Source organism: Alexandromys fortis, unplaced genomic scaffold (assembly GCF_014885135.2).
Source record: "Alexandromys fortis isolate MF-2015 unplaced genomic scaffold, M_Fortis_MF-2015_v1.1 scaffold_410, whole genome shotgun sequence".
In the NCBI taxonomy this organism is placed as follows: Eukaryota; Metazoa; Chordata; class Mammalia; order Rodentia; family Cricetidae; genus Alexandromys; species Alexandromys fortis.
The window spans coordinates 356,493-362,022 of NW_026068310.1; positions in this window are offsets into that span (position 1 = coordinate 356,493).

Sequence of the window (5,530 nt, forward strand, 5' to 3'; positions counted from 1 at the left end):
AATAAAGGTCACGGAGTGTATACCTGGTGAACCTAAAGAAGCTAAATAAGAAGGTGAACCCAAGAAAAAACATATAGTTATCCTCTTGGCTAAGTGAAGTAGATAAAATTGCCGGGGAGAAAATTGGGATCTTGGGGGTGGGGTTGGTAGGGGAAAAGGGGGGAAAGGGAGAGAAAAGTAAGAAGGGGAGGATTGGGGGAACTTGGGGAAACAGGAAGATTGAGAATGCTTTTTTATGAAGGAGTACAGTTACTTGTGGACATTTATGGGAGTACCACGTAGAATAACTTAGGATTCTGGCTGGGTTTTCTGTAGCCTGCCCAGATTCTGTTCCACACTTGGGCTTCCTAGAGGACAACCATGAACCTTCCCATAGTGAATTATACATTACTTGTACTTTTCTTTCAGTTGGGGTATTTTGTATCTCTTAGTGTTCCTAATGATATAAATTTTATAATGATATTTCAGTTCCCTGAGGTAAACAGCTTGCTCTTTGAATGAACAGAATCCATGTAACCATCTAGGTATCTTCTGTAATGTTGCAACATATTTTTCTGTCTAGTTGAGAAAATGTAGCAGTGTGTATTTATTATATCTCAGACAAGCTAGGAATGAATATAAAGAAAAAGGGCAAGATTCCTGAGAAATGAAGACCAATAAGTAAAAGCTTAGTACTTGAGAAATGTACATAATCAATGGGAAAAATCCATTAGGCCTCATTAAATTTAACAAATTATTGTTCTTAATTTCAAAAAAAAGGATTGTAAGGCACCTTTTAAAGATGTATTGTATAATAATGTCTATTTTCTTTTTTAGAGTGTGAAGATGAATTGTATTTTATATCATATAATCACATAAATTCATGTCTGTGTGAAAACCTATTTCTCTTATTGTTAATAATATGTATTTTTTTCTTTTTTTCTGTGTATCTCTCTCCAGTCACAGAAAAGTTCTCCAGGAAACCATGAGAGCTCCCGAGTTCAGTCGACAAAGGAAGAGACAAGGAGAGCCTCTGGAAGATTTATACCCACAAAACTGGGAGAAAAAACATAATTACATAATAACTTCAAAAATAAACAATTCTCACTTTGAACAAAAGAACAGTGTGCCCTCAACTTCAATGTTAAAGACCAAAATAACAAGGACCTATTGAGACCACAACAATAATCAAGGGGAGGATTTAGGGAGTCCAGAAAGACCCAGGGATACCGTATGTTGCTATATGTAGGTAGAATCTCCATGTTCTATTGGGAGAAGAGAGTAAGGGAGCTCAGGCAAGTTTGTTCCTTGCCCAATAGTCATATATAAATGCCTGGATGGCTATAGTTTTGTTTTTCTGTTAAAACTGTCCACAAAAGTAAATGTAAAATAGCTGTATCTTTCTTCATGGTCAAGAATTCTAGAGTTCTTCATCCATACACTGGAAACACCACTGTTCACTTTGGTAAGTAGATTTTAAGTAAATTTAGACTTCAAGAACAGAAAGCACCCCTATCTTCCTCCAGAGAATGAAGTTTAAATTGAATTCAAACCCTTCAAGGGGAATAAGAATAATGCTGAGTATATAAATTTTAAAAATCTCTTTTAGGAAAGCATTTTAACAACAAAGTGAAGCTCCTTTTGTTGAGTTTCAATCAATTGGATAAATGCTGCAAAACATACTACCCCTTAACTGGCTACCATAGAATTCTAGCCATAAGTGCTTCTCACAGCATCAGTAAATAGAACATTGTTGGGTTTACAGATAGTACAAAAATATTTTTTCCAAAAACAAAAACCACTCCTCTGGTGAAGACATACCACCACAATGATCAGAAACCATAGACACACACATACACACACACATTCGTATATAAATAAATTCAAATATATGTATGTATATATATATATGTATGTGTATGTACATGTATATAGTAAAATTTATAAAGAAGTACATTAATAGGTGGCCTATTGTATGAAGAAGTGCCGAAGGCCTCTCAGTATTCAACATATTTAGAGAGTAGTGCAGGGTGTCAGCTTTTTTTTCAAGCCATAACATTGCAGTAATGTTTATTTTAACACATAGAAATGGAGCAGCTACGCAAAGTAATAATTACAGGACAGTAGCATATACTCTTATTGATTCAGTTTGAAGATGTCTTGTAATTCTAGTGCCCATTACTATATGAAATATACCTTCTGTTATTATTCTGTTATTATTAAGTTGCAACTTAAATCCACTTTAAACCCTTGTCCTGGCTGGTTTGGGGTCAATTTGACACAAGCTAGGGTCATCCAAGAGGAAGGAGCCTCAGTTGAGGAAATGCTTTCCTGAGGTCCAGCTTTAAGGCATTTTAAAAATAGTTTCTGACATATAATGTATATATTAACTTAATCTTCAGCTCTCTTAAAGTGGGACATTTACAAAAAAATCTGAAGAAAAAAAATGAATAAATAAGTAAAGAGACAAAGAAACAAAGAATGAAGGAAGAATGCATTTAAAAACAAAACAAAGAAATGGCATGGACTAGTAGAAAATGATGATAGGATCAGGGAAGTGGTAGGGAGGCAAGTAAGATGAAACTAAAATTAGGAGGGATAGATGAACAGGAAAGTAATATATATTTGGATAAGAATGCATATTAATAGCCGGGCGGTTGTGGCACATGTCTTTAATCCCAGCACTCGGGAGGCAGAGGCAGGCGGATCTCTGTGAGTTCGAGACCAGCCTGGTCTACAAAAGCTAGTTCCAGGACAGGCTCCAAAACCACAGAGAAACCCTGTCTCGAAAAAAAAAAAGAATGCATATTAATATGCACATATAAAATATATGGATTTAAAATTGCTACATAAAATATTGTATACATACAAACATATTCTCTTTTATGTATAATATATATTAGTTTATGTAACAAAATTAGTGAGAAAAGAGACCATGAATGTTCTATGAAAGAAATTTTTATTTATTTATTATTTTTTAAATTGTTTTTATTGAGCTATAGCAACAAGTGTTCTTAACCACTGAGTCATCTCTCCAGCTGGTCCTCACCCCAAATGAAAAATAAATGAAATAAATGATGTGATTATGTGCACATGAGTACAAAGGCCAGAAGTGAGTTTTGGGTTCTCTGTAGCTTGAGCTGCAGGTGTATGTGAGCCACTCAGTGTGGGTGTTGGGATCTAAACTCAGGTCAATTTTGCTATCTCTCTCTCTAATTGTTTATTCTAATGTGTAAAAGAGCCTGCCTGATGCCTGAAACTTCACAACCCATAAAACAAGGTGCACTTGTTGGAAATAAGCTTTAATTAATAGTTTTAAGACAGAAAGACACCAACCTGTTTTTTGTTCGTTCAATTTGAGTACCATCCAAAAATAGTCAAAATGTGTTCCCCTGATTGCTTTGAGTTTTGACTAAAATAATACAGTTTCTGTGTGGTTATGTCAGGTCTAAGCTAGCCAGGCAGCCAGGATGAATAAGCGGGTGGGTCCTCCTCCTCCTACACATCAGTAAAAACAATTCTGCTATGCAGTATATTTTACCTAGAGAATCAAGCTGCTCTCACCTAGTTTCACTAATTTTGTTCATAGATGAAAAATACCATCTCTCTTACCTCCTTACCAAAGAAACCCTACTATCTTAAATTATTCTAACCAAATGTGATTTTCACAGATTGCGTCAATGGAATACGGATGGGTTAAAAGATTATACAGAATTATCCTTTATATTTAGCTCAAACATTCCTCTAGTGAAATTGGCACTTCCCCAGTGCTCAGAGACCATATGTAAAAAATATAAAAGGGAGTACATCCTTAGGTGGTGAATAGTATAGTAGCCTCATATAGAAATTCATTGATAGTGGGATGAGAGGCAGTGTCTAAGACCTCTCAGTATGCAGCAGAGACACCCTGTCGTGGTGAGGAGTAGAGGAGCTGGGCTCTCTTTTCAGGACCCCAGGCTCAACATAACATATATTGGATTCAATTTTCCCAGGTGGTAGTGACACTCTGGTTCATAGAATTTAAATACCTTCAGATAAACTATCCTAGGTAGCAACCAAATTCAAGAAAATCACATCCTTCATCAACCTCAGTCTCATCTATGAAAGGGTGTAAGACATTGCTGAATACAGGTAAGAATGGAAAACTTACCCTTTTGTGAATAACATTGAGTTCTTAAGTGTCACAATCAAGAGATTTGCTTGTCTTGGATGAGGACATCAAATAAAAATAGTCTTTGACCAGCTATTTCATAGACTGTATTCAGAGAAATTAGGAAACCTTGCATTAGGAAATAGTTACCATTGCTTGGCAATTTCGAAGGATTTATCCAAGGTCTGATTTGGAAACTCACCTTCAGTGTGTATATTAAAAGGTGTACAATGGCAGGCACATACCTTGCAACCTTAAAGTACTCCAGCATACCACTGCTTCTCAGCTGTTCTCTGCTTTTTGAGTCCATGATATGAGCAGAGCGTATTCCGCCATGACTAACAGGTAACCATTATGACCTAATTGTCTGTCACTATATACTAAACTTCCACATACTAAGCCAACCACACCCACTTGTGTCCTCAAACTATATCTTCTTTTAGTTTACCAGAGCCTCTTTCTGACTTGAAACTATTTTATTCCCCTTACCGCACAGTTAAATACTGTGACTACAATCTAGCACACATGGAAGCAAAGGCATCACTATGCCATTCTGGTATACTGATGAGCACAGAGATGTGTTCTCTATTTCCAGAATGAAGACACTACTTTTGTGCCCCTGTCTCAATCAGCCCCTTGTCACTAAGGAAGACTTACTTACTCTTGTCACTTACTCTCTTCATTATGTAAACTTGACCCCAAAGGCAGGGTAAAAATAAGAGGATAAAATTGGTGAGAGAATAAATGTTCCCGTATGAAAAAAAAATATCACCACACACTGAAGGACAGAATAATACACACCTTCACTGAATGGACACACGTACATAAGCACATGTACAGAAGACAACAAAATGATACCTATGCTCACAAGCACATGTATTTTTTGTCACATATTTTATGTCATTGGTAACTAAAGGTGAATGTTTTCTCTAGATTCTTAGTAAGTTAACTTTTTTCCCTTGAGAAAAGCTTTTCATAAACCAGTATGAAGTCTATCCTCTCTAAGTCATTAATCTACAGAGACAACATGATTATGGTTGAGATCTATGGAAAAATGTAATTTTCTCCTTGAAGAAGAGAAAATATTTACCAACATATGTCAAGGAAGACCCTTTTTGCTAACAACTTCTCTTTATTCATGAGGCCAAACTGTTAGGTCTCAATAGAGAATACTTATTTAATTTAATTGCCTGAAATGCTGATCTTTATGTTTTGAGAATGCAGTCTTTTGTATCCTTACAAAAGTGAAGATAACTGATTGACCTTTGACCTCCACATGTGGGTTACATAGTATTTTCCTGTGGTTCCCCTGGAAGTGTAAGCAGAACCTCTCTATGGTGCCTGTGTTGACATTTTGGATCCTGTTTCCCATTCTAGGATGATTTTTAAGTTCTTGATGCA